A 17,431-nucleotide genomic window follows, 5' to 3' on the forward strand; every position below is an offset into this window, starting at 1 on the left:
ATGCGGAGAGTGTTAGACAACATCTACTAAGGAAAAACATTTTTAAATCAGCAGGTTTAGATAATTTGTGTCCAAGAATCCTGAAGGAGTTGAGTGAGGAGATCTCTGGCCCTCCTGCTGTTAATTTTTAATAAATCTTGGAATACTAGGGAAATCCCAGAAGATTGGAAGAGTGCTATTGTTGTGGCAATATTCAAGAGCAAGCAAGTAACTCTAGGCCAGCCTGACATCTGTCCTGGGCAAAATGATGGACTAGGGATGAAAATAAGACAGGTTTCAATTGATAAAGAATTAAAGGCTAGGAATATAATTAATTCCAGTCAACACTGTTTTATGGAAAATTAGGTTTTGTCAAATAAACCTGAATTCATTCTTTAATGAGATTACAAACCTGATAAAGGTTAACTGCATAGGTATAATACACTTAGACTTTTGTAAGGCATTTGACTTAGTACTGAATGACATTCTGATAAAAAGACTAGCGCTATACAATATCAATAAAGCACACATTAAATGGATTAAGACCTGGCTAACTGACAGCTCTCAAACAGTAGTTGTCAGTGGGGAATTATCACTGAATGGGGGCATTTCTAGTTGGGTTCCGCAGAGATCACTACTAGGCCTGATGCTATTCAACATTTTCATCATTGATCTGGAAGTAAATATCAAATCCCAGCTGATAAGGTTTGTGGCTGACACAAAGACTGGTGAAGTGGTAAATAATGAGGAGAGGGCAGTCATACAGAGCAATATGGTAACTGGGCCCTCAAACAAAATGCAGATTTATACATCTAGGAACAAGAAATGCAGGCCATACCTATAGAATGGGAATCTCTTTCCTGGAAAGCATGATTCTGAACATGATTTAGGGTCATACTGCACAAGCAACTCGACATGAGTGCCTTGTGCCTTGCCATGGCAAAAGAGGCTAATGAGCTCCTTGGATGTATAAACGGGGATAGTGAGAAGGAATATGGAGGTGATTTCACCTCTGTATATGGCATTGGTGAGACCAATACTGGAACACTGCATAGGGTTCTGGTGTCCAGATTTTTAAAAGGATGTTGATAAGTTGGAGAAGCTGCAGAAAAAAGCCCAAAAAAATGATGCCAGAGCTGGAGAAAATGCCTTATGGTGAGAGACTTAAAAAGCTCCATCTGTTTAGCTTATCAAAAAGATTGAGAGGTGACTGGATTACTGTATGTAAGTACCTTCATAGGAGAAAATACAGGATATTAAAGAGCTTTTTAATCTAGAAGAGACAGGCATATCAAGAACCAATGGCTGGAAGCTGAAGCCAGACAAATTCAAATTAGAAATTAGGGACAAATTTTTAACAGTGAGGATGATTACCCACAGGAATAAAATACCATGGGAAGTGGTGGATTCTCCATCTCTCGATGACTTAAAATCAAGACTAGATGCCTTCCTGGAAGATATATGTTAGCCAAACACAAGTTATTGGGCTCAAGAGAGGGATAACTGGGTGTAAGTTAATGGCCTGTGATATACAGGCAGTCAGAGTAGGTGGTCAATAGCCCAATTCTGGCCTTAAACTCTATGAATCTATGGGGTAACTGTTGGTGTCTGGAAAGCCCCCATCTACTATTTTCTTCAGGGCCTAGGACGAGGAACCCTGTAGTTTTTTTTTTTTTTAATGTAAAACGTTTAATTTAAAAATGTTGACACTACAATATATAAAATAGCTATTATAAATCGGGCAGGCAGGGCTTCCCTTTCTCTCAGGTAATCAGGATAACTTCTGGGGAGGAGTACAGCATATAACCTTCCTCTTCCCTCATAACAAGGTAGATGCTAGCAGGGAGAGGACTAGTTGCCTGCTAGCTTTTCCTGGGTTGGGGTGAATGAGATGGATCTGTTTGATTCTATCTCCAACCTGTGGAGGAGCACAGGGGAAAACCCTCTCCCTAACAGGTATGCCTGGTTGTAAAGATTTTGTTTCAAGATTTGTTTATTCGAGAGGTTTTGCTGCCTGTCTGGGCAGAGCTAGGTGGAGATAATTTAAGGGCCAGCTGTGAGAAGTTGGCGCAGGGTCACAGATTGCTACATATTCCTTTTCAATCTTCTGCTAGAAGACTGGCAATATAATTCACATACAGCTACAACCCTCAAAGACCAGACTGAAATGTGTGTGTGCTTGAGAGGTGCAGGTTTCCTCTTGTTTTGCAGCATTATATGAACAACAAACAGGGAACCTAGAAATTAGAAACTGGACTTGAAAGCCACATGTAACACCAGAGAGAAAAAGCCAAGCTACAAATAACAAAGGAACACTGAACTTCCTTAAGACCAGCAGCTAACAAAGCTATATATATAAAATACACACCGAGTGAGAAACAGAAGAGACAGAGAAGAAAAGATAACCATGGGGAAGGAAGGTTTCAGACCATAAAGTTCCAGTGACTAGGAAAGTAACACACTTAAGATCACTTGGGTGACCTGGTAACACCCAGGTCAGACCTGTTCGGAAAGCTACTTCTGAAATAATACTCTAAGTAGTGAGGAAAAAGGGAGTTTAACGTAGGGGAAAGACTCTGTTAGTGCAAAACATTTTGGAGAAGTAGTTCTGTGTCCAAATGGGAAACAAGGAGGCTTTGTTTAGAAACCAAAAAGGGGTTGTGTACTTAGCAAAGCCACAAATGTCCTAGGTGAGCATCTGAGATAATACCATAGGAGAATAAAAAAAATGTATGTCAGGATAGGGTTAGTGAAAGGAATTACACTACGGGAAGTCACAGGAAAGTATTGGCTAACATAGTCTAACCGGTAAAAGCCTCTTGGTCTACTAGAACTAAGGAAAAATTTCTGTTCACTTCAAGGATCAGCAACTACATTTCAGCTTGTATCAGGAAAAACCTGCAAGGGAAACAAACAGGAATAAAAACCATACATGCTTTGAAAACCAAACAAAGTTTCTGGCCAGAGAATTGTGATTAAGAGAAAGAGGAAACAAGATTAGACCCTAGAAATTAGAGGGGAATAGATGAGAAAATGCCTTTGCTATCTTGAGCCTGATTTTAGGAAGTATAGAGCCCCCCCCCCCCCCCACAACACCATTTGAAGTCAAAGGGAGCTCAGCACCTCTGAATACTGGGCCCTTAGTACTGTACTAAGATTTCACAGTTGAAATCTTTGGGTACAATTATGATTGTGAATTCACAGTATCAACTAAATGTATTTATAACTTTTCCTTGGGGGAAATATTTGATTTGATTTATCTGACAGCATGTTAATTTTGCAAAAGAAAAATGAGATGGGAGCAGAGCAGGAAAGTTTTCTGCCTATTTGCAGTTTTATGATTTATACATGAACATAGAGAATGTGTATAAGGAAATAAAACATCTAGTGTAAAAAAAATCTGTATGGGAAAGGCAATATTCACGTCCAAGAATGCATCAGACTTTTGTGAACATAAACCTGGTGATAAGAGATCTCCATTCTGTTCACAAAGGTCAGAGTTTGAATCTTCATTGGATTTTTAAGAATAGTTTGCCCTCAGTTGAATGAAGTTTTTCCAGGGTCTCATCTACACAGGGACATTTGTACTGACTTCACCACCAATTTACCTGCTTTACTGCAACTCCTCAGGGCAAATGTTCTAAGCTGCCAAATCCTTTTGGTGCCAAGTTAGAGATGCCAGGGGAGCTCCCCAATAGCAGACCGCTGATTAAGGTGGCTGTGGCTCTTTATACACCAATTGAATCCTCCATCCCTGCCATGAGGAGGCATGCTGGGGCATTTGGGGAGCAAGTAAGGGGCATGGTGGAATAGAGCTCTTATATACCTAGTCCTCGACTGGTGTAGCATAAGTTAGAGCTACTCCCCTGCAGCTCTAGTGCAGCAGTTCTCAAATGGTGGGTCATGACCCCAAAGTGGGTTGCAACCCCGTTTTAATGGGGCACCAGGGCTGCCGTTAAACTTGCTTCAGCCCTGGGTGGCGGGGCTCAATCTTCAGTGGTGGGGCTCAGGTTATAGGCCCTCTGGTGGGGGGCTGAAGCACTTGGGCTTTGGCCCCCCTCCAGGGATGGTGGGGTGTGGGCGGGCTCAGGCTTCTGTCCCCTCTCCTGGGGTCATGTAGTAATTTTTGTTGTGAGAAGGGGGTTGTGGTGCAATGAAGTTTGAGAACCCCTGCTCTAGTGTGTGCAGGGGCTAGATGCCTCAAGATCAGGAAGATCCTGATTACACCAGGAGTACAGTTTACCCCGGTTTCAAGCTCTGCCTCTTCCTTCAAAGTAAATAGCAGCTTTGCTGACTAGATTAGGGTTTTGCACTGAAGGCTGTAATTGGAATTTATCCCCATTGTTGGACAAGGCCTATTTTCTTTCAACTTCACCCTTAACACAGAGTTATTTTGCAGAACCAGAACCTATGAAAAAAACTTAGATTGATTCAGGGGTTACTATGGTATCCGCTGAGTTAGTGTTGTATAAGTTCTTCTTCATTAACACAAGTGAAATGGACTGATGAAAGATACATGAGAGCAAGTGAATGTTTTGTGTCTGCACAACTGTACTTATGACTTACATGTTACAGTTTATTGAGAGCACTTGGGAGGGAAATACAGTGAGGAACATAGACCTGAAAGAGAGCCAGTGTTTTAACATCTACATTTAATTTGAAAAGGGGAGAGAAACCCCACCACCATATTCTTAATTACATTTAGACAACTTCAATTTGGTTACTTAAAAAAGAGAGAGAGAGCTTTCAAAGAAGCTATAGTTTAAAACAAATTAGACTGTAATGTTATAGTTAAATAAATACTTATCTTATTAACTGTTGCCTGGAATCTTTTTGTGCTTTTACCTCTTGAATCCCAGGGGACATTTTTTTTAAAAAAAGTGCATTGATGATGTGAAATTAGATTCAGGTAACCTGCACCCTCAATCTAAGGAGTATGATTGTATTGAGCTATTCTGCTCAGGTGACTGAGGTAAAACATAGTTATGTTTGTAAATTTAAGTAGTAGGTGGCAGTTGAATTAAAAGACAAAATAATTTGCATGGATATAACTAGGTGAACATTACAGCTCCTATCACAACCAACCCTTTATAGTGTGTTGCTTTCCTGTAACTAGGCTCATGAGGGTCTTCTGTTTTTGTGCCAGCACAGCTTAGAAGGATTTAAACTCTGTTCTCGGCCCTGGGGCTGCTGAGCACTGGGTTGGTCCACAGGCAGAGTTTAGAGCAACCTGAAGGATTCTCTAAGTTGTGCTGGTTGCCAGTGACCACTGGGGCTATTCTGGCTGCCGGGAAATCACCCAAACATAGGGCAACTGGTCATTCTCATTGCTCAGAGCTGGCAAGGGGATTGGTAGAAGCTCCTATAGTGGCTGAACAACAAACACAGACTTCCCTACAGCAGGGGTATCTTACACTCTCTGGAGGGAAAGTTATTTTTTACTTCCCTGCTCCTGGGCTGATTATGGGCAAAAATGGCCACTGGCATAACTGAGAGCACCGGGAGGTGCTGCTTTAAGTTATGCCACCTGAGCCAGCTGCTGCAGCAGCCAAGGATTAGTGCTCAGCCTTAACCCCACCCTCTGACATGCCCCTTCCTTGCCCCATCCTCTATGCTGAGGAGTTGGGTGGTTGAGTAGTTATGTTGGGTTGGCAGGACCTGACTCTCCCTGTGTCGGAGAGAATCACAGCTCTTTGTGTTGCCTCAGCAGTGCAAAACAAGTGGAGCTGGGACTATGGACTGAACCCTGTGCTAGGAAGTGGGTGTTCTCAGTATTGGGCCTTAAGTTAGTGGTGAAGAAAAATGTAGCAAATAAATGTAACTTTGCTGAAAGAAAATAATTGGTCTGATAGGTGAACAGAACAAAAGATTATTATGATAAGAATTTTGGACTAGCGTGAATTGAATTGTTGGGTACCTTGTCAGATTCAGGTGTACTGCTACTTAGTAAAAGATGAAAAAAGGTTTCTTGCTGTATTTTTTTGTTTTGATTTTTGCTTGTGTTTACATTGTGTTTACAGATCAGTCCCGATCTGAATGTAATAATCTTCATTCTCTCAAAAATGGAAAGTCAATAAAAATGAAATATAAGTTATGTTTAATAAAGAAAAAATATCTTTATGTGGGTTCAGTGGTGAAACAGTAAGCGATTGTGGGAGGCTAATATTCCTGTAATAAACTTGGCCCTCTAACCTTTGCCATGGGAGAAGGCTGATGTATGCCTTTGGAAGTGAACAAGCATCACTGCTAGAAAAAAAATAGAATATTTAATTTATTTGGGGTTTTGGTTTTTTTACCTTTTTCTCTGAGTAAAAGACTATTTAGAACAAACAAGATTTATCTGTCAATACAATCAGTCAGTTAAATGTTGAACTGAGCATTGCAGATCAGAAATTATTACCATAAAACAGATTTGTCAATTACCAGCAGAGAGCAGTTTTATTCTTAATTTTATTTCTATATTGTTCACACTTCATTACTGATAGGAATAATTCTGAACAGGTAATTAAGGGAACTTCATGATCTTGTGTTGCTTTAGCTTTGGTCAAACCATTCAATATGTGAGTTTGTTAAAAGATATTTAATGAAAGTTTAAAAAAAAAGTGTGTGATAAGAAGGAAAGATGATCCTTATGTCCCAATGTAAGGGTCTTAGCAGGTTTTCTATCTATCACATGACTTAGGTGGCACAAGGCTATAAAAGGAAAGGGGAAAGTATTGCAACAGCGGCTACCAATCTTCCCTCCTGGCTTGTTGGTGAGGCCACCAGTGGTTGTTGCCTAGTGTTTAGAGTTGCTTTACTGTGGTTTTTGCCCTTTTCTTTGTGACAATAAAGCCAGCCTTCAGGCAAGGGACTTGGACTGAACTTAGTAGGATATATTTCATCCCATCTAGGGAAGATATCAGCTCACCAATTTAAGAGTATCGTGGTGCTACCAGAAGAGGTAAGCTTAATTCCTGTTCACTGTCAAGAAAAATTAGCGTATAAGACAAATAGTGCCCTTCCCCCCAGAAGAATGCTTTGATGACCAGTTACCATAACTAAGCTACACAGAGGCCAGATTCCACCATCATTACACTGAGTTGTGCCTTGAGTTATTTCCCTAATCTCACTGGGACTATTTGAAGAGTATGGAAGTAATCAGTATACATAAGGGTTGCAGAATCTAGCTCTGACTGAAAGCTCTAATGCTCTCAGGAAGCATCTGTTCATCCAAGGGCTCATCTGCTGGTGCTCTGTATCCTCCTTCATGCTCCCTTCCTGGAGGCTGTGCCTGGACAATATCATAGTGTAGTAATGTTTTCCCTCCAAAATGGAAAGGGTGTGTCTTCCACACTCTTCATCTTGGAACACCAGATCTTTGGGACTGTGGCCCTCTTTAGGTTCAGGAGAAAATACTTTGCCACACCTCTGAGGTGAGTCATTCAAACACTTCTGTGTAAGGCTAATGGGAGCTTCTGCAGTGGCTGTGGTCACAGTGATCTCTCTGCTACATTTCTTTTTATTAGCCCCTTCCTGTGGGAAGCCAGAAGGGTAAGTAATCATTTGCGTTTGAATACATCCCTACATGTTCTATCAAAAACAGAGTCTGTCTGGTCTATGTTTGAACAGTGTTTTATAGATGGGGAGGCTTACAGGGATAGAGAGTGACTGACTCACAAAAAGATGTACATGAGGAGTAATTCCGCAGAAGTCATTGGAGCTACACCATATCGGCCGAATCAGTCCCAGATAAACACACCATTTTTCCATACAACTTCTGTGAGGGACACCTCTTCCCTCCCCAATTTAGAATTGGTCAGCATTGGCGTTCCTGTTATTAGAATCTGGTGTGCAGCTGCCTGGAATCTTTGGTACTGCTGTGATTTCCTTTTTCTGAGCTCTGCTCCTTGAGGCATGAGTTAGGTGCATGTAGAAAAAATGTAAGAGGGGAAGGTTTGCTGGCTAATAAATGGTGATGACAGATAAGAAATGAGATAAAGAACTTGGTAACTCTCTTCTTCCAATACCCTTGAAAAGGGCCTCAAACAAAAAACACCAGGAAAGGAAAAGGGAATTTCTTCTCTCATACCTGTTGGGAACTTTGTCCTCATGGTCCCAGGAGAGTTCCTACCAAACTGAGGAAAGTAAGAAATACTTGCCGTCTCAGATCTCTTTCTGATACACTACCAAATTAACCCCCTGCCACCTGAGTTATTTTCTCGAAACCAGCTTCCTTTCATAGTCCCTCACTTATTGTGGATGGTAGTGGAAGAGGGTGTGACCCTATTACACTGGCTTTGTCTGTTCTGCATTGCATTTAAAGCACGTTCTTGTGTAAAGTTCAAACTTGGTTGTTGGCAAAAGGGGCTCTAATGTGGTTTGGTCAGCCATTGCTCTTCCAGTTCTAACACTATTTGTCCCTTCCCACACTGGCTGATCTAACTGTATTAGAGCCCTGTTTAGCCACAGCTAAATTTATGCTATGCATAAGCATGCTAAAGACACAGTGGAAGAGCTAGCATAAGATGGTTTTGTGCATAAGGCACCGAACTGTCACTTAGAAATATAGTTTCAATTCTCAGCTCTGCCACAGACTACTTCTGTGGCCTCACACAAGTCTCTTAATTGCTCCGTGCCTCGGTTTCCCATCTGTCAAATGACAATTGTAATGCTTCCTTTCTCTCAGCCTTTGACTGGCTTGTCGGTTTTAGTTTCTCTTTGGAGCGGGGAGTCTCTCCATATGTTTGCACATCACTTTGCACAACATGGCGATGCTCTTCATTGAGCTACTGTAATAATGTGGACCTGTCATCACATAAGTAAGTTGGACAGAAATCAGTATTCAGACAACGTTCCATCAGTTTGATCTCCTCAGCAGATCATATTATTATACCCTTTTCCTCTTTAATATTCATGATTCACTTTATTTTTCCTTAGGTTATTATTAAAATATGTTTATTTCATTAGATATTTAGTCAAAGTCAAATTCTGTTCATACTGAATGCCTTTGTTATGATTGCATCTCTGGTAATAATCAGCAACACAGGTATATTTTATGCCTAAGCAAAAATAAATACATCAGAATGTCTTTGTTGTTAGTCTCCCCTCCAATCACCTAGAATATTTATCCTTCGAAAGCCAGATTTGGTTACTCTTACTCAAATTGAAAATCACATTATTCCATGACTGGTTCCACTGTAGTAAAGGTGTTTCTCAACATGAGTTACAGTATCGAAATCTGGCCCACAATTCTTAGTAACCGTATGAAGTTTAGTTTTTTTTTTTTCCCTTTCAAAGGTAAGACGCGGTGACTGCAATACTAGGAAACAATGATCAGAAAAATCAGATGAAATTCAATTTTAGGGAAATGAAGTAGGTAAGGGTTTTTTTTTTCAGTATGGAAAGTGTGTTTTGATAGACAGACAAGAACTGCTGCTGCCTTAAACCACAATGGAGAAAATGACTTCACTTAACAGCTTTTTTTATGATAAAAGGAAATAAAACAGTTCGAAGAAATTGAAGAATTTTTTTCATTTTAGTTTGAAATCTAAAAGAAAGCGCAGTAGCCATATAAGTACAATTTGATGGAGTATATAAATCTTTTTAAAAGGCTTCATAAAGCAATAATTACTTTAGTATATGTACCAAATGAGATTAAAGAGCTACATTTGGTTCTAATACAAAGTTTCACATTCAAAAGGACCGTCAGCTTCCTGTTTAAAATCCACTTATATTGAACAGAAAAGAGTTCAAACATAATGCCATTGTGTTTCAAACATTTATCTTAATTGAAAACAACTGAAAAACATTAATAACAGAGCAAGGAAACTCAGAGGTATAGCTAAAGTATGATTTTTTCCCCCTCATCCTATCTTTTCTGTAGCAATGCACTCAGTTGTAACACCCTCCTGCTTCCATAACTCTGTCTCTTACAAAACAGGGTAAAATCCTGACCTTATTGAAGTCAATTGTAGAACTCCTGTTGATTTTAAAGGGGCAGGACTTTGCCCATATACTCTGCTTGCTAGTGTAATAACTTTTAACCAAGAGGATTAGGCCAAATGATTTGCATAAGCTATTTTCCCTAAATTATCCTATTAAAACATTTGGAATACATGACTATTAAATAGAAACAAACAGGTGCAAGTTTCCACTTTTTTGCCTTAATTCTGTGCACACCTTCTTTTCTGACCCACTCTTTTCTTGCCATGGTTTTCTTTAATTTGAACTCCATTTCTTGGGGTGAAATTTACCCCTGTGCAGAAGGCCTGTGTCTATCTTGAGATCAAAATCACACCATCGTGCATTTTACCCTTTGATACTCAGGATACTGGCCTTTCCCTTCTATGAATTAAAGCTATGAGATGGTTTTAATATCAATTTTTAATTCCTTATCCGTCAACAAACTTTCAGAACCCTCCAACTTTTCGGAAGCACCAATATATTGGAGTAAAAAGGAAAGCAGAATCTGCTATTCCTGTTCGAATGTCATCATCAGTCTGGGTGAAGTTGAAAGGACTGCAAGTGAAGTAACAATATAATATTAATCATCAGGAGCTGTTATTATTGTCAATATTTGCCTTATAGCAGCAACCAACTGAGATTAGGACCTTTTGTGTTGGATGCTGTGGGGAAAAAAAGACAAGGCCTGTTCTGGCAGGTTTGCAATCTAAAGAATAATCTAAAAAACCCAAAACAATAAAAGTGCTTTAAATGATAGCTCCAAGGCAAAAAGCTGTATTATTTATATTAACTTAATACTTATCATTGTATATGCATCTTAGGGCCATCACATTTACCACAGTGGCTCAGACCATTGGTCTATTAAGTCTCGTATCTGGCACTGACCAATAGCTGGTGCCTCAAAGGAAGGAGAAACCTCATAATGTCCCATGTGCAACTCTGTACATGGGATGTAAACAGGAATATTCCATTTCTGGCTTCACTGAGGAACCAGCTCTTTCCTTAAAATGTGACATGTAATTACCTTTATCTTGGTCTGCACAACTGCAAATGTGGTTGATCATAATTAGTAAGCCATAGTACTTGACTTGGTGACCGCTTGTAGCAGTGAATTCTGCAGAAACAGTGTATCCTATTTCAGTTTTAAATGTGATTACCATTAATTCAGTTGAATTATTCCTTTTAAAAAAAATCACAGGACAGTATAAAAATGAGATACTAGCCAGTATTTTGTTTAACTCTTCCTAATCTTAACCTCTTTAATGCTTCTCCTTTTGAGGTAAAGTAAGCCACCTTTCATAATATCACTGTATGTATTGTAAGTCCTGCCACTGCTTTTGCTGCTGTCTTAACCGTTTTTCACTGTCAGCTGCATTTTTAGGTGAGAGGACCAGGGTAGAAAAGCAACTTCTCATTTTTGTTGTGTCTCAGATCCTCTCAGCTTTATTGCTCTTGACCATATCGGTCCTGCTCATGTAATACTCTTATCAGCAAGTTCATACGCTAGGGTGACTTTCTGATATTTTTACAGGAGTTACAGTGTGGCATCATTTTAAGCAGACTGTCCATTTAAAAATGAATGGCATGATATAGGATACTAGTTTTTCTAATGTATTTCTTTTTTCAATTCAATGTTGTTTCAAAGCACTACAAATACAGATTTCCAGATAGTGACTCCAGCACACTGCTAATATGGGGCTGCTATCTACCCTTCCTACGCAGAAGGGTGGGAATTGGTGGGAAGAGGCATGGACTGGGCAAAAAGCCTTGTTCAGTGCATTGTGCAACAGTCAAGCATTTCTGCACCCGCATGCCAGAGGATATACTACCCTGGGTATAGACCTGTGATGAAATCCTGATCCTATTGAAATCAGTGGGAGTTGTGCCATTGACTAAAACGGGGTGCCTCTGATGTAGTGTACTAAGCAAGGGGTAGGTAGCAGAGAGGCAGACTGTGGCTCTTGCTACAGCACAACAACCTGCTGTCCTTTGCTCAGGTCTTATGGCAAAGCCGCCATTTAGACTAAAATAATGAATCCTAAAGAAATGGACTAAATTACAGTCTGTGATAGGAACACACTTTGGTCTCAGAGGAGTGGCACAACCATTTTGCTGCTTTAGTAGAACAGGCTGCAGTATACCCTCCAATAATTATCATGCTTTCCAGTTGCAAACATGCTGTTTAAATTTGTAATCATTGCTCTAAAGACAGTGCACAAGAAGAGTGGAATTCTATTTAATCTGCAAAGAATTTTCTGGTACTTAATGCCACCAGAATGTCAGAAGAGTTAATGGCAGATGTGGTTGTGAAAATGTTCTGTATTTTTAGACAACCTTTAATTAAGACACTTTGTATGTAGCAGCAACCAAATAATATGCTGCCACTTGAAAGCTGTCAGAAGGGGAAAAAAGTCTACAAAGCTTCAAAATGCAGCCCTCTTTATTTTTATCTGAAAGTGAATTAGGAAACCTTACAGTGACAATAACTGTCCTTTCACAGGTTTCAGAGTAACAGCCGTGTTAGTCTGTATTTGCAAAAAGAAAAGGAGTACTTGTGGCACCTTAGAGACTAACCAATTTATTTGAGTATAAGCTTTCGTGAGCTACAGTTTGTAAACAAATTGGGCATTTTAATAGATTTGTACTTAACTTCTTTCTGTTAATTTTGTTTAATGTCTTCATTTTAACAAGATTACATCCAAAAGTTGAAGTGGTGCTGTGATTTCATCCTTTTCCTTTAAGACTGAGTGCTTTATATAATTATTTTAGTACAGCAGATTCCCCACCCCAACCTTTTTAATGAGTGAATAAGCCTCTCACAGTTTATTTTAGGGATGAACTGAAAGGAAGTGGAATTTATACTTCTCAATTCAGTTTTGAACTTGAAGCTGTCATTGGTAATAGATCATCTATTCACCCCAAAAAGTTAAAAGATGCTAATATGATACAGAAGACTGTAATACAGCATAAATTGCTGATTTTGGTATAGTAGAGTTGTGGCATTTAACATATTAAATTTTGATGAAAATATTAAGGTTTCAGTGGACCAACATATACAAAGTGGAGAACAGTGGAAACATTATTTTGACAGTTCTGCAATATCGACACACTATTACTGTGACAAACACACAGTAGCTACCAATTAGACTATTAGTTGGCCCATGTATAATAAGCATACACAGAACTATCTAGCTAGTATGATTATGTGCGCATTTATGCTGGAAAGGAAACCGCTTACCTTCCTAGGCTGCCATTTATGTTAAGTGTCAGGAATCACTTGGTCAGTCAAGCATTGCTACATCACTAGTTACTCAGGCTGGCAGTATGTAAGAGAAGGAAAAATACCTGCCAAATTATTGTGCAGGAACTGATCTTTAACTAAACATTAAGAATTCCAGCATCATCACTGTGAGTCCTAAATGCACAGGTTAAGGGCCTGATTCTGGTTTAATTTATAACAATGTGTGTGTTTATTAGGAATAACTCCATTGACACCAATGGAATTATACTTGTATAAAACCAGCGTAAGATAAATCAGAATTGGGCCCTAACAGCAATTTTCACCTCTCCCAGTGCACTGTCGGCTCTTGTGTTCCAATGAAGGCTCAGGTGAGTTGAAGTGCCAGCAGGTGTGTCTAATTTATGTTTTATGTTGAATATTTTTTTCAATTCCTTTTTGGTTTGTCCCTAGTTTTACATGTGGTGGTGTTTGTTGTTGGTATGTGCCTTGATATTCTCGTTTGCAGGAACATGATGCCAGCAATAGTACAGGGGCTCAGACATACCCCCACAGCTGGAAGGCTGATCAGAATGTTTTCACCAGTCTGCATTAATGTACAGTACTTGCTTTCTGTTGTGTAGATTTTCCAAGCTCATATGTAGAGTTGACCATTTATGTAAAGCTTCACCTTCCACTGAAATTATTAGGAAGTTGTGGGCCAGGACATAAGTGAATATTTATCCTCAACTGTTTATTTTCTTGGATTGCCAGATTCTGGCTGTACTAGATCCTGATCAAAAGTTCATTAAAATTGATGGAAGGACTCCCATAGGTTTCAATGGAGTTTGGGTAAAGCCCCTAATGTGCTATTTGATGGAAGGACCAGTTCTGTCTCTCTGACCTCACATTGTGTGTTAGGGTGACCAGACAGCAAATGTGAAAAATCGGGACGGGGAGGGGGGTAATAGGAGCCTATATAAGAAAGACCCAAAAATCGGGACTGTCCGTATAAAATCATAACATCTGGTCACCGTATTTTGGGTGTGGGTGTGTGTGAGTGACAGCCATTTATATACCCTTAGGTGTATGGTAAGAAGGCTACAAGGTGAGGATAGGTTTTACAGAATGTACAGTTGCATTGTCCCTTGTAAGTTGGTATGCTTTTTTTTAAAATAAGAAATAAGGGAAACATTTCTCATTCAAAAACTCTTTCTGCAATTCAGCAACTTAATACATATCTCAAAAGTCTAATTTTTTTAAATTATACGTCTAAAATATAGGAGAGCCAGGGCAAGCTATCAGACCATCTGGGTACCCATAAGTATCCCCTGCTGGTGTGCTAGAAATTAGAGGAGGAAGGAAATAGAGGACCAAATCTTCGATGAACATCTTGAAATACTTCTAACACTCTTGGGAATGAGGTCACATTTTCTCAAACTCAGTATCTGTAAATACTTAGGGCCAGATTCTGATTCCCTAGCTCATCTTGAGTAGTACTTTACTCTGCTAATAGTCCCACTGAAATCACTTGGAAGCTGTGAGTCATAGAAATATGGTCCCCAGAGACAATGCTTCAGGCAATGATACATTAGGGTCAGAAATCAATGGGATGACTGGCAGTGTGGGTGATACACAACATGCACAAGGGCACAAGAATCTGGCCTTGAAATACTGTTTTCTGGAGACTGCAGTTTTGTAGCTAACTGCATTCAAATGGCTACTCTTTTAGAGGCAGATCAGGTAGGCAAAGTGCTCAGGCTGTCTTTGGAAATGGGGACGTACCAAAAATCAGAGGTACTTCAATTCACTGAACTCATATCACCGAACTCCATTCTGTAAAAAGAACAGAGAATATAAATGGTAGGCAAGATTCTGAAATGACAAAAAAGGGAACAAAGAGACACTGTCATTTATGCTTGATGAAGGTAATTATAGAGCTGTCAGTATGTTGGCTTGTGAGTGAATTATGTTGGATTGATATTATATCCTTCTCTTTAGTTTCTTACAAATTTAAATACAGTGGGCCGGACTCTGATCTCTGTTACTCTGATATAACTGAGTTTAGACACTGACCAGTTAATCTACCCAACACGGCAAGGGCAGTTTTCCTTCACATGGTATCCTGCACCATGCCAATGCCACAGAAAGGCAGGGCAGCTGGTTGCACAGTGAATCACGGCCCTTGCAGCCAGGGGACATAATCAATCAAATAGCTTCTTGTAGGGTCGTATTTGCTTCAACATGCCCTGACTATGCATTACCAAGTCAGAGATGCTGAAACTCAGCTCTTTGCTAGCGAATAGCTATTGGGAGATGGAAGGAGGTGGCTGTGACGGCTTGGACTCTCCTTTTGGGGTGCCACTGGATGTACTGGGGTCCCACTGACTGGGTTTCCCTTACTCTGTGCAGCTGTCACAGCCTCTCCAGCACACACACACACAAGTAGGGACACACCCAGCTGTGGAATCACACAGAGTCTGTGATTAGCTCTCTATAGGAGGACTTAGCTAGGGGATTGTCCAGCACTCCTCTGGAGTGTAAACCCAAAATTATATTGTGTTGTGCTGTATAGAGATCTATATAGTATAAGCTCATAAAAATTGCCCTCTCCCTCAACGTGGAGGAAGATATGCACAGCTCTCTTTCCTCCCCCCCCCCAATTATGAATTGCACAAATTGGGTTTTGGAATAAACAAAAAATAAGTTTATTAACTACAAAAGGTAAATTTTAAGTGATTATAAGGGATAGTAAACAGAGCAAAGCAGATTACCAAGCAAATAAAACAACACGTGCAACCTAGGCTTAATTCCCTAAAGAAACAGGTTACAAATAGTAATTTCTCACCTTAAATGTTGTTTTAGGCAGGTTGCAGAGTTTGTGCAGCTTAGCGTTCCAGTTATTTGTCTTTACAGGCTAGACCCCTGTCTCAGCCTGCACTCAGTCCTTGCCTTACCCCAGCTTAGTTCCTTTGTTTCTTCAGGTGTTTTCAGCAGTCTTCCTTCTTGGGCAGGGAGGCAGTGGAGAAGAGCTCAGATTAACTCACTTCCCAGACTTAAATAGGATTTACGTAATGCAGGAATCCTTTGTTTCCAGTGGAAAAATACCAGCAGTGTCCAAGGTGGTATTCTGTACCAGGTGACATCATCACATGACCTTATAGTGTCAGAGCAACCATGAAACAAGGTTTATTTGTAATATCCACAGGAAGGGATGCCAGGAAGATGGGCGATCAGCATTTTCAAAGACCCATTTTCTTTCCTAATGGCTCATCCAGGCTGATTATATACTGTCTGGCGTGCGTTTCCCAGGTGTAACCAGTTGTAATTGTTACATAATCAGCATTCCCAACCTCAGATACAGAAATGATACATGTATACAAATAGGATAATCTTATTCAGTAAAACATAACCTTTCCACTGATACGTCACATGACACATCTTGCATAAAACATTTTAGTTATATTCATATCATAACAATATTTCTATGAATAATATGGGGTGTAGCATCACAGTGGCATAAAATGGGAGATGCGGAGTTAAAAATGTGGAATGGTGCTTATGTCTTCTTCAATTTCATCTAAAAATTACTTTTAAATGTTGATAGCAATCATGAAAAGGAGTACATTATTTTCTATACTGTATGTCCGGTGCATACAATATCACTAAATTCCCACTCTTCTGCTCAGCTACCTTTCTATTAGCCTGAGTATCAGGATGCATTTTCTGACAGATCCCTTAGCCTTCTCCCAAGGGAATCATTGAAAGCCCCATGGATTGGCACCAATGATGCAAGTAGGCATAGGCGCTGACCTCCCCTTTGCCCGGTGGATGCTCTGCCACCCTTGCCCCACCCCTATCCCACCCCTTCCCCAAAGTCCCCGCCCCTGCCCTGCCTTTTCTCTGCCTCCTCCCCTGAGCACGCCGCATCCCCGCTCCTCTCGCTCCCTCCTGGAAAGTCCAAAGTGCCGCCAAACAGCTGTTGTGCGGTGGGAAGCGCTGGGAGGTAGGCGGAGGAATGGAGACATGATGTGCTGGGGCGAGGAGGAGGGGGTGGGGAGAGCTTGGCTGCCGGCGGGTGCTAAGCACCCGCTAATTTTTCCCCATGGGTCCTTCAGCCCCGGAGCACCCATGGAGTCAGCACCTATGCAAGTAGGGGGGATCAGGCAGGTACACTGTACCAGTAAGCTATTTATAGCTGGTATGGCGTAATGGAAAGACACAGGAGGAGCAGCTCCTCTGGCATGGCTGTACTGCCCCCAACCCTTCCAGGCAGCTGCATGCTTGCGT

General features: G+C 40.4%; 1 long non-coding RNA gene across 1 annotated transcript in view; it reads right to left on the reverse strand.

The window, feature by feature from the left end:
• LOC125643832 (uncharacterized) overlaps positions 1–16,973 on the reverse strand; it is a 32,282-nt gene extending 15,309 nt beyond the window's left edge. Inside the window, exons 1-2 of the long non-coding RNA XR_007358838.2 lie at positions 15,990–16,973; positions 14,927–14,977 (exon numbers count right to left, since the gene is read on the reverse strand). This is a non-coding gene — a long non-coding RNA (uncharacterized LOC125643832). The remainder of the gene's footprint in view (positions 1–14,926; positions 14,978–15,989) is intronic.
• Between the last annotated feature and the right edge of the window lie 458 nt (positions 16,974–17,431).

Source organism: Caretta caretta, chromosome 10 (genome assembly GCF_965140235.1).
Source record: "Caretta caretta isolate rCarCar2 chromosome 10, rCarCar1.hap1, whole genome shotgun sequence".
NCBI lineage: Eukaryota > Metazoa > Chordata > Testudines > Cheloniidae > Caretta > Caretta caretta.